Here is a 12,322-nt window from a genome sequence, read left to right on the forward strand (position 1 = left end):
GGAAGGATGTCTGCAAGTGTTGGTTCTCTCATCAGTGAGTTGCACAGTAGGCATATCACTTTGTTTTAATATTTGAATGTTTATGAAGTACACCGTGGTCTTGTTAGTGGCTTTTGAGAAGTAGCATTAATGCTAGATGTATGTTAAATAATTGCTGTTTAAAGGTAAAATGAGCTACATGGATGTAAAATGCAAATGAAATTAATTAGGCATACTGTTTCATTCTAGTGAACAAACACAAGCCCTGGATTGAGACATCATACCATGGAATCATAACTGAGAACAATGACACCGTAATTTTGGATCCTCCACTTGTTGCTTTGGATAAAGATGCACCTGTTCCCTTTGCAGGTAAGAACAGACAATAGCAGCAGCATTTGAGCTTATGGATGGCATTATGAAGCTATTAGCATTTGTAAGGAAAGCATTTCTGTTGCAGAGATAATGTAATCTGAAGGATGTGTTTAGAGGCTGCATCTGAATACTCAGGACATGGCCATCGGCCCACAGACCTTGAGAAATGGTACCTTTTACGATGAATGTGTCTGCTCACTTGCCGTGAAGCAGAAGTGATTATAAACAGCAGAATGCAGCAGCCTTCCACTAGCAAAGAATTTTAAAATGAAAACACAAGAATTTTATAATTGGATTCCAATTTCTTTTTGTAAAGCCGAATTGCTACGATTGCCTAAAGCAATAATACAGAGTTAATGTTGTTCAGCAGTGGCAGACCATGCTTTCTCCCTGTTCCACTTCCTGGCTGCAGACAAACTATGTGACAAATATTTAAAGTTGCTCAACTCTTCAGTCACTCTGTTAGTGCTTTGTAACTGTCAAGACTTGGGCAGAAAACATAATGGAGCTTTTAAAGTTTCTTTGCTCAGATTGCTGTATGATAGATGTATGTCATATAGAATTTTTTACTTGTATCAATTCTATTTTTCATGGTGCTTATTCTGTCATATTATGAGCTCCTTAGGCAGAATATAGTGGTCCTATATGCAAGCTTTCTTTTAAATTCCCAGCTTCACAAAAAAAGTATTTTTGAAGGAAAGGGGAAAATGTTAAGGCTCGAGAGTTCTCTGAAGGTCCTCAAAAGATTCAGTTACTAGGCTATGGTTGTTAAAGAATGTTCCTGAGTGAAGATGAGTTATTACCCCTTTTCCCCCAAAGCCTAATCTGTCATTAACTCCTACTCCGCAAAACAAGGATTCACAAAATAGCTTTTGTGTATTTAACTTCATTTTAATATCAAGATTGATTTGGCACTCATGGTGCCCTGTGGTTCTTGCTTACACAGAACACTTTTCTTCCTCCACCATGTGTGTGTTGGGGTTATTCAGTGGAGAGGACTCAGGTAAGTTTAGTCAGAGGTGAAAGCCTCAGATAACATATATCTATGGATACAGCAGCCTAAGCCTGAAGCGCTTCTGCCTACTGATCAGTTCCTATGGCACCAAGTTACATGCTAATTGAGACATAATAAATGTCCATTTAAAAATAAGTAGGCATCCTCTGAGAGGTAACTAATTCTAATCAGAGCAAGTATACTTCATTCAATGATGCTCAGGATAAGGTGCCCTTAATTCAGTTTCTAGTATTTGAAGGAAACAAAAACCCCTGCTTGTTTCCACATTATTTTTAAATGCATTCAAGATGCAAGTGTATGTTAAAATAAACAAAGAGACTTTGAATGCTAAACACTTACCTGTAATTTATTTCAATACACTTTTTTCTTACAGTGGTAACATCCATATACATCTGCAATTTGTTCTTCCAAATCTTTGTGGAATAGAGTGATGTATACTAATGTATACTAAGCTGAAATCCTTGCTAAACTAAACCAATCTGTGAAATCATCAAGTACAGTTCTCTAGGAGTAAAGATTGGTTCCTAGTGAAAAGTTGCCCTTTTCATTTTGGTAGGATTTTTCTATTGCTAGAAGTGGATGTTAGGAAGTAGTTTTGGGCATTAGGAAGAAGTCCTTTACTGTGAGAATGGTGAGACACTGGAACAGATTGCCCAGAGAGGATGCGGAAGCCTCGTCCCTGGAAGTCTTTAACACCAGGCTGGATGAGGCTTTGAGCAACCTGGTCTAGTGGGAGGTGTCTCTGCCCATGGCACAGGGGCTTGGAACCAGGTGATCTTTAAGGTCCAAGCCATTCTAGGATTTGGTGAATTTTCCCTCTCATATTTGCTTCTTTAAGTTGTATTCCTTTGGAATCCTTACAGGGATGTTAACCACCTATGCTGTTTCTACTGATACTTTTCAAATTCTTTGGCTGTATTCTGTAGCTGGACGTTTAGTAGTACTGTAATGTGGAATTTCTTCTGTCACCATGTTTCATCTAAGCATGCAGAACTCATCCTGAAGTATAATATATCAGTCTTCAATTTTACCAGAATCAGAGCTCCAACAGTTCCTTTCCCATTACCCTACTGATATTTTTAGTGTTTAGTCCAACTTCTGTAGAAAAAGCATTTAAATTGTTTAGTGTCATGATTACCTTGCTGTTGCTGTTTGCCCTGCTGCACTGGTAGTTTGTGCAATTCATGTTTGTCACAGAATCTCTGACTATGTTTGGCTGGAAGAGAACTCAAAGCTCATCCAGTCCAACCCTTGACCCAGCATTGAAGGATCAACACTAAACCATGTCCCTGAGTGCCAGATCCATGCACTGCTTGAACTCCTCCAGGGATGGTGACTTAACCACTGCCCTGGACGACCATTCAAGTATCTCAGAACCCTCTCAATGAAGAAGTATTTCTTAATATCCAGCCTAAACCTCCCCTGGTTCAGCTTGCAACTATTTCCTCTAGTCCTGTGATTTGTTGTCAAGGAGAAGAGACTGGCCCCACCTAGGCAAACAATTTTTCACCTACTAACAACTTTGTTGCAAAGCACAAAAGCAGAACTAAGTTGTAAAGACACCTTTGGTATTCATCAAAGATTTGTCTGCCTTCAGCACTTCGGGTTGTATCCCTCTACCCATTCTCAGGTTCTTTCCCCACCCCCCCATCTCGTTCGGGTTGTATCCCTCTACCCATTCTCAGGTTCTTTCCCCACCCCCCCATCTCGTTCAGTTTAAATGTTAGCTGTGGATTAGACCTGTTCTAAGCTATAAAGGTATTTTTGTTTTCTCTTCTGAGCACTTAGACATTTGCCCTAATTCCTGTGCTTTTTGTCATTTTGTGGCTACTAAGGTAAGTCTTTCATTAACTGTCTTGCCAGCCCCTTCTAGTAGTACACACATTATGGTGTATGTCAAGACCCTGTTCAAGGAGGAGTCACAAGAGAAAATTACTGTAATCTGCACTTTTTCTTCCTCACCTCTGCCTAATGTTTGAAATCATGGGTGGTGATAGGAGGAAAAGGAGTAATTTGTGTGCTTACCCTCTGAACCACTCTGTGGGAGGACTAACAAGACACTAACAGGTCTAAATGGGACTGTGAAAATGCTGGCTGTCAAATGTGATCAGCCTATTTCATAACTGGATCATGAAGACTTCCACAAGATGGCTATGAATGGTCTTTGGTATCTCTTTATCTTATGGAGTTATTGTGAATTGTACAATAATTGGAGTGTATGAAAATTCATGAGTTTTAAGCATATCATGTGGATGCATTCACTTTCTCTTTTTCACAGTATCACAGTATCACAGTATTATCAGGATTGGAAGAGACCTCACAGATCATCAAGTCCAACCCTTTACCACAGAGCTCAAGGCTAGACCATGGCACCAAGTGCCACGTCCAATCTTGCCTTGAACAGCCCCAGGGACAGCGACTCCACCACCTCCCCAGGCAGCCCATTCCAGTGTCCAATGACTCTCTCAGGGAAGAACTTTCTCCTCACCTCCAGCCTAAATCTCCCCTGGCACAGCCTGAGGCTGTGTCCTCTCTTGTTCTGGTGCTGGCCACCTGAGAGAAGAGAGCAACCTTCTCCTGGCCACAACCACCCCTCAGGTAGTTGTAGACAGCAATAAGGTCACCCCTGAGCCTCCTCTTCTCCAGGCTAACCAATCCCAGCTCCCTCAGCCTCTCCTCGTAGGACTGTGCTCAAGGCCTCTCCCCAGCCTCGTCACCCTTCTCTGGACATGCTCAAGCATCTCAATGTCCCTCCTAAACTGGGGGGCCCAGAACTGAACACAGTGCTCAAGGTGTGGTTTAACCAGTGCAGAGCACAGGGGCAGAATGACCTCCCTGCTCCTGCTGACCACACCATTCCTGATGCAGGCCAGGATGCCATTGGCTCTCCTGGCCACCTGGGCACACTGCTGGCTCATGTTCAGGCAGGTATCAATCAGCACCCCCAGATCCCTCTCTGTCTGGCTGCTCTCCAGCCACTCTGAACCCAGCCTATATCTCTGCATAGGGTTGTTGTGGCCAAAGTGCAGCATCCTGCACTTGGAGCTATTGAAGCCATCCCCTTGGACTCTGCCCATCTGTCCAGGTGGTCAAGGTCCCGCTGCAGAGCCCTTCTGCCCTCCAACCCAGCCACATCTGCCCCCAGCTTAGTGTCATCTGCAAACTTGCTGATGACTGACTCGATGCCCTCATCCAGATCATCTATGAAGATGTTAAAGAGGATGGGGCCCAGCACTGATCCCTGAGGGACACCACTAGTGACAGCTGCCAGCTGGATGTGGCACCATTCACCACCACTCTCTGGGCTCGGCCCTCCAGCCAGTTCCTAACCCAGCACAGAGTGTTGCCATCCAAGCCATGGGCTGACAGCTTAGCCAGCAGTTTGCTGTGGGGGACAGTGTCAAAGGCCTTGCTGAAGTCCAGATAGACCACATCCACAGGCCTCCCCACATCCACCAAGCAGTCACCTGATCATAGAAGGAGATCAGGTTGGAGAGGCAGGATCTGCCCTTCCTAAACCCATGCTGGCTGGACCTGAGCTCTTTGCCATCCCTCAGGTGCGCTCTTATCACCCCCAAGATAACCTGCTCCATCAGTTTCCCTGGCACTGAGGTCAGGCTGACAGGTCTGTAGTTCCCAGGTTCCTCCATCCAACCCTTCTTGTGGATGGGGACCACGTTGGCAGTTTCCAGTCTCCTGGGACCTCTCTGGTGAGCCAGGACTGCTGGAAAATGATGGAGAGCAGCTTGGCCAGCTCAGCTGCCAGCTCTCTCAGCACCCTGGGGTGGATCCCATCGGGTCCCATGGACTTGTGGGTGTCCAGGTGGCTCAGCAGGTCCTGAACTAATTCCTCATGGATTTCCAGGGGAACACACTGCTCCCTGACCCCATCCCCCAGTTCAAGAGGCCACTTGCCCTGAACTCCTCCCTCCTTGCTGTTGAAAACTGAGGCGAAGAAGGCATTCAGGACCTCTATAAAAAAAATTCTTTTCCATACAGACGACAGCTGGTAACACAGTGCCATGGAGAGCTTTCATGCAAGTTTAGTTTTCAACCCCCTAGCTTTTAAGAAAAGCTTGAAAATTCCATCAGTAAGTGTGAGAAATAATATGAGTAGTTTTCCAAACTTACGTGTTTCAGTTCTTGACCTGAAAGGGATATTCTTTAATCACAGGGATTGAATCTCATCTTCTGTGGAGTCCTATAAAAAACAGGGACAACTTGAGTAAGGTCAGTGGATTAGCATTAGATGGCCAAATGCTCTTTCTTCTGCCATAGTAGGGCAAAGAAAGGCAACACAGTGCACATACTGGAGTTAAGATACAACTGATCTTTAAAATAACTGGATTTACCACAATAGCCTGGAGCCTTTTGCAGGGAAAACAAACAACCAAACAAAAAACCCACAACCAAAACAAACAAACAAAAAAAAAAAAACCCACAAAGGAAAACCAAAATCCCCCATCCAAAACAGCAAACCCCAAACCCAAAAACTATGAAGAAACTGAAGGACCTGTAGAAACAAGTTGTGCCTTCTACACTTCTCTTCAGACAGTATCATGTCCCTGCAGTATAGGCCTATAGTTTACTTGATTTAGGGAAATCCATTGGAGGAATCTCTCTTTAAAAAAATACAATAAAATCCACCCAAAGGGCTTCTAACTTTAACCAGACTTGCACCAGTCTGTGGGGTGAACCTCCTCTGCCCTTGCGCAACAAGTATGAGGCCCTGCATGCAGAGGGTACAGAGGGTGAGAGCAATGAGGAGCATCCCACTGAGACATTGCCTAGGGTGGAGCAGTCACCACCAACTGTGGTGACTAGCTCCACAAAAAACAAGAAAAAGAGAAGAGTTGTAGTTGTCGGGGACTCCATCTTGAGGGGGACAGAGGGACCCATTTGTCGTCCCGACCCGTCTCACAGGGAGGTTTGCTCCCTTCCTGGTGCCTGGGTTAGGGACATCACCAGGAGAATCCCTAACCGAATCCAGCCCTCTGATTATTACCCCTTGTTGGTAATACAGGCTGGCAGCGACGAAATTGAAAAGAAGGGGACCAGGGCAATTAAAAAGGAATTTAAAGCCCTGGGGAAATTGATAGATGGGGCAGGAGCACAGGTGATGTTCTGCTCAGTTCCCTCTGTGGCAAGGGAGTTCACAGAGAGGAATAGCAGAACCTATGATATCAACAAATGGCTCAAGGGATGGTGCCAGCGGCGGCGTTTTGGCTTCTTTGACCATGGGGGAACTTTTACTGCGCCGGACCTGCTGGCTTGTGATGGGGTGCAGTTATCTAGGAAGGGCAGGAGAGTCCTGGCACTGGAGTTGGCAGGGCTCATTAGGCAGGCTTTAAACTCGGTCTGAAGGGGGTGGGTGAGGAAATTACTCTCTCTGAGAAGGAGAGAGATGGAAGGAAACTAAGGACAATTGAATCGAGAGCCCAGCTGAAGTGTATCTACACCAATGCACGCAGCTTGGGTAACAAACAGGAGGAATTGGAAGTCCTGGTCCACCAGGGGGACTACGATGTAGTTGCCATTTCAGAAACTTGGTGGGATGACAGACATGACTGGGCTGTTATACTGGAGGGATATAACCTTTTCAGGAGAGATAGGCAAGGGAGAAGAGGAGGAGGGGTGGCCCTGTATATTAGGGAGTCACTCCATGCCATTGAGCTTGAAGTGAGGGATGAAGGGGTAGAGACCTTGTGGATTAAAATCAGAGGTAGGACTAATAAATCTGACATCCTGGTTGGAGTCTGTTACAGACCACCCAACCAGGATGAGGGAACAGATGAGATATTTTACAAAGAGTTGGAGCCTGTCTCAAGATCTTCTGATCTTGTCCTTGTGGGTGACTTTAACCTGCCAGATATCTGCTGGGAACTTAATTCAGCAGAGAGGAGGCAGTCCAGGAGATTTCTGGAGTGCATGGAGGACAGCTTCATGACCCAACTGTTAAACGAGCCTACTAGGGGTCAAGCTCAGCTTGACCTGCTGCTCTCCAACAGAGAAGGGCTGGTAGGAGATGTGATAGTGGGAGGCTGCCTGGGGTGTAGCGATCACGAGTTAGTGGAGTTTTCAATATACAGGGAGGTAGGGAGGCACTTCAACAAAACCTACACCTTGGACTTTAGGAGGGCAAACTTCAATTTGCTCAAGGAACTTATTTCCAATGTCCCCTGGGCAGCAGTTCTTGAGAACAAAGGGGTCCAGGATGGTTGGACTTACTTCAAACAGGAGCTCTTGAAGGCACAGGAACTGGCAGTTCCCACGTGCTGAAAGATGAGCCGCAGGGGAAGGCGACCAGCCTGGTTGAGCAAACAGCTCCTGAAGGAAGTGGGGGAGAAAAAGAGGGTGTATCACCTTTGGAAGGAGGGGAAGGCTTCTCCTGATGTGTTTAAGGAGGTAGCCAGACTATGTAGGAGAAAAATTAGAGAGGCTAAGGCTCAGCTAGAACTTAGGCTGGCCACTTCCGTGAAAGTTAACAAAAAACACTTTTATAAATGTATCAGTACTAAAAGGAAGGGCAAGAAGAGCCTCCACTCCTTACTGGACCAGGAGGGGAACACTATAACTGATGATGAAGCAAAGGCAGAGGTCCTGAATGCCTTCTTCGCCTCAGTTTTCAACAGTAAGGAGAGAGGAGGAGGAGGCAAGTGGCCTCTTAAACTGGGGGATGGGGTCGGGGAGCAGTGTGTTCCCCTGGAAATTCATGAGGAATTAGTTCAGGACCTGCTGAGCCACCTGGACACCCACAAGTCCATGGGACCCGATGGGATCCACCCCAAGGTGCTGAGAGAGCTGGCAGCTGAGCTGGCCAAGCCACTCTCCATCATTTTCCAGCAGTCCTGGCTCACCAGAGAGGTCCCAGGAGACTGGAAAATGGCCAACGTGGTCCCCATCCACAAGAAGGGTTGGATGGAGGAACCTGGGAACTACAGACCCGTCAGCCTGACCTCAGTGCCAGGGAAACTGATGGAGCAGGTTCTCTTGGGGCCAATAACTGCGCACCTGAGGGATGGCAAAGATCTCAGGTCCAGCCAGCATGGGTTTAGGAAGGGCAGATCCTGCCTTTCTAACCTGATCTCCTTCTATGATCAGGTGACCCACTTGGTGGATGTGGGAAGGCCTGTGGATGTGGTCTATCTGGACTTCAGCAAGGCCTTTGACACTGTCCCCCACAGCAAACTGCTGGCTAAGCTGTCAGCCCGCGGCTTGGATGGCAACACTCTGTGCTGGGTTAGGAACTGGCTGGAGGGCCGGACCCAGAGAGTGGTGGTGAATGGTGCCACATCCAGCTGGCGGCTGTCACTAGTGGTGTCCCTCAGGGATCAGTGCTGGGCCCCATCCTCTTTAACATCTTCATAGATGATCTGGATGAGGGCATCGAGTCAGTCATCAGCAAGTTTGCAGATGACACCAAGCTGGGGGCAGATGTGACTGAGTTGGAGGGCAGAAGGGCTCTGCAGCGGGACCTTGACCGCCTGGACAGATGGGCAGAGGCCAATGGGATGGGGTTCAATAGCTCAAAGTGCAGGGTGCTGCACTTTGGCCACAACAACCCTATGCAGAGATACAGGCTGGGGTCGGAGTGGCTGGAGAGCAGCCAGACAGAGAGGGATCTGGGGGTACTGATTGATACCCGCCTGAACATGAGCCAGCAGTGTGCCCATGTGGCCAAGAGAGCCAGTGGCATCCTGGCCTGCATCAGGAATGGTGTGGCCAGCAGGAGCAGGGAGGTCATTCTGCCCCTGTACTCTGCACTGGTTAGACCACACCTTGAGTACTGTGTTCAGTTCTGGGCCCCCCAGTTTAGGAGGGACATTGAGATGCTTGAGCATGTCCAGAGAAGGGCGACGAGGCTGGTGAGAGGCCTCGAGCACAAGCCCTACGAGGAGAGGCTGAGGGAGCTGGGGTTGTTTAGCCTGGAGAAGAGGAGGCTCAGGGGTGACCTTATTGCTGTCTACAACTACCTGAAGGGTGGTTGTGGCCAGGGGGAGGTTGCTCTCTTCTCTCAGGTGGCCAGCTCCAGAACAAGAGGACACAGCCTCAGGCTGTGCCAGGGGAAATTTAGGCTGGAGGTGAGGAGAAAGTTCTTCACTGAGAGAGTCATTGGGCACTGGAATGGGCTGCCTGGGGAGGTGGTGGAGTCGTCGTCCCTGGGGCAGTTCAAGGCAAGGTTGGATGTGGCACTTGGTGCCATGGTCTAACCTTGAGCTCTGTGGTAAAGGGTTGGACTTGATGATCTGTGAGGTCTCTTCCAACCTTGGTGATACTGTGATAAAACAGTCAACTATCACACACTGGAAATCACAATCAGTGGCTTTCAGGCTTAGGAGTGGTTTGGCTAGAAACACAGTTAAATCAAATTGAAAATGTTTTCTTCCTGTGATAACAAGGAGCCCTCACAAAAAGCTTCAGGGTTTTGGAAGGCTATTTGGAAAGGACATCTGTCTGCATTTTAATAATAGCAGCTCCATTTCATCAGCAATGTTGTGCAAAAAGTAGATCTGAAAGGAAGTTTAGGCTGTCTCCAGCCCATCCTTCTGCCTAAGGCAGGACCCATTATACCTATGTCATCCTTGATAAATAGTTTTCTACCCTAATCCTAAAGATCTATAGTGACAGAGATGCAAAGCTTCCCTGAGCAATCCATTCTGTGCTTCACCATGATAACTGTTTTTCATGACGCTTAACCTGAACTTTCTGTACTGTAATTGTAGCCCATTAGTTTTTTGTCCCATCCATTACATCTAGGCAGAGCAGATTATTCTCATTCTTTTTTTCCATCAAGAACCTTTTATGTTACTGCCTAAAAGCACCATGTTCATCTCAAACAGCACAAAATGGGGAAAGCTTCATCTGCTGTTGTGTTACTGAAGCAGACATGAAGCAGAGAAGCAGGAGGTAACTTTCAGAACAGCAAGATGATGAATGCTATTATTGACTTGTAATTGAAGAGCCTGACTGCACCATATTTAAACATATACACTTCCCTATGAGTGCAGTGTCTAGATGACTTTACCACTGTGATTTGGGTTCATGTCATGGTAGGCCTAGTAGGCCCAAAATAGGCTATATTCATGTCCTGGCTTGCCCAGGAGTATTTTTCTGCTCCACGAGAGAAGCAAACATGGGAGAGAAGACAAAACAACCTGGAGCCACCAAGTCTAAGGACTCTGGCATGCCCAGACTTCTCTTGGGCCTCTGGTAAACAAGGTACACACTCTTAGCTTGTGCCTGCTGTGTGCAAGGCCTATGCTTTTCCCAGATTTGGGTAAAGCAAGCCTATTGCTTTGCCTACTATGGTAAGATTTTGTCTAACTGCCATTTTGATTGGCTATTCTGTGTCCAAAGGGTAATGAATCTCAGCCCACATGCTCTGCCATTGTATTCGTGCCTGCCTTTGCCTGCTGCCATTGCTTACTGCCTTACTGTTTGCCTGGAAACTCCACTGTCATGAGCTTATCAGGAACAGAGTCTAAATGCCTCCATGTGATTGGCCTGCATAGTCAGCATGACACCGTGCTGAGACTGCACATGGCAAGACATCCTGCCTGCACCTGAAAGTCTCTTGCCAAGATGAGAAGTCCTGGAGATACACAGATCATCCAGAGGAGCCAGGAGACGAGGTCAGAGATTGTCTGCCTCCTTTCCCCAGAAGGCTGGGAAGAATCAAGTTTCAGCAGCCAACAAGACAGAGTCCCCTGCAAGCGTTTGGATACTGTCTGGGTCTGTGGCTAGCCCCTGCGAGTTGGGTAAAAATAATTTTGTGAGTAAACCTTTAAAAGCCTCTTTGTAATTTTCCATTGCCTTCTGCCATAAGCAGAATGAGCTCCTTGTGTCCATCTAGTGGGCAAGTGGTATATTGACCACAAGCAGCATTTCACCTCAGGAATCTTCTCTTCCAGTTCAAGTAATGTTTATATGTTTTGCTGGTTATTACTAGATCTGGTTATTATCTGTAAAGTGTTTCCATGACTGTGCTAGAACCTGGGTATTATTAAAATTTAGTGGTTGGGGGTGATGAGAGTTCTGAATATCAAAAATAATAAACAATTTTGGAAAAAATAATCTTGCATTAATTAATTAGCTCTTCATAATTGTTCATTAAGTCTTAAACTGCTTTTATGCTCTTGATAGCCCTTTAGAAGATGTCTGCTGTGTGCTTTCCTGACTCCAAACCAGCAAGTATCCTCTATCTCCAAAGCAGTTGCAAACCAGGCTTTCTTTACAAATGGAGTCCCAGTCTCTACCTACAGTTTGTCTGTGCTAAAACCATTATAAAAGATGATGAGACAACAAAACCAGCCAAGAAGGATGTCTCTGAACTACAAACTGTATCCACAGACTCTTCCAAATCATATTTGTTATTTTAACAGTTCAGAGGAGCTTGTATTCCCAGCTGCACCACAGCAAATCTGGTAGTTGTCAGTCCACTTACACCCAGGGGCTGAACACAAAATCTCATTTCTCTGCTTCAAACTGTGAAGCTGTATTGCCTTCGTCTTTGCTTATTTTTATTGATAAGTAGTGCTACAGAAAGAATCTTCTTGGTACAAGACTGAAATAGTGGAAAATGTTTTTCAAATTGTGACTCTGAATATTTTATTATTTTTAACTCCCTGTCAGCCAGACTTCAAACCTCCTGTTGGTTTACGATGCCCAGAATTCAGCAGTGTGAACTCTTAGCGTGGTCCAAAAATCTGAACTGCAGTTGAAGCCGTGGAGTAGTGCCATTGTTTGGAATAAGTCACTTGTGCATTTTTTTCCAACTTAATGTTTTTAAGTTTAGATTTATAAACGGAGGTTCTTAGTTAAGGCTATAAGCTATGAGCACATGGAAAGGAATCTCTTCATGATGGTCATAACCAAAGTTAGAGTGGAAATAGAACAATCAATTCCAGAGTTGCTGGTTTTGACCTAAGGGACGCTGCTTGTCATCTGGTAAAA

General features: G+C 46.1%; 1 protein-coding gene across 1 annotated transcript in view; it reads left to right on the forward strand.

The window, feature by feature from the left end:
* Positions 1-232: 232 nt before the first annotated feature.
* Positions 233-12,322, forward strand: part of CLSTN2 (calsyntenin 2) — a 274,828-nt gene continuing 262,738 nt past the window's right edge. Inside the window, exon 1 of the mRNA XM_064165450.1 lies at positions 233-351. The gene's annotated coding sequence lies outside the window, so the exon portion shown is untranslated. The remainder of the gene's footprint in view (positions 352-12,322) is intronic.

This window comes from Pogoniulus pusillus, chromosome 26, assembly GCF_015220805.1.
Source record: "Pogoniulus pusillus isolate bPogPus1 chromosome 26, bPogPus1.pri, whole genome shotgun sequence".
Classification (NCBI taxonomy): Eukaryota; Metazoa; Chordata; class Aves; order Piciformes; family Lybiidae; genus Pogoniulus; species Pogoniulus pusillus.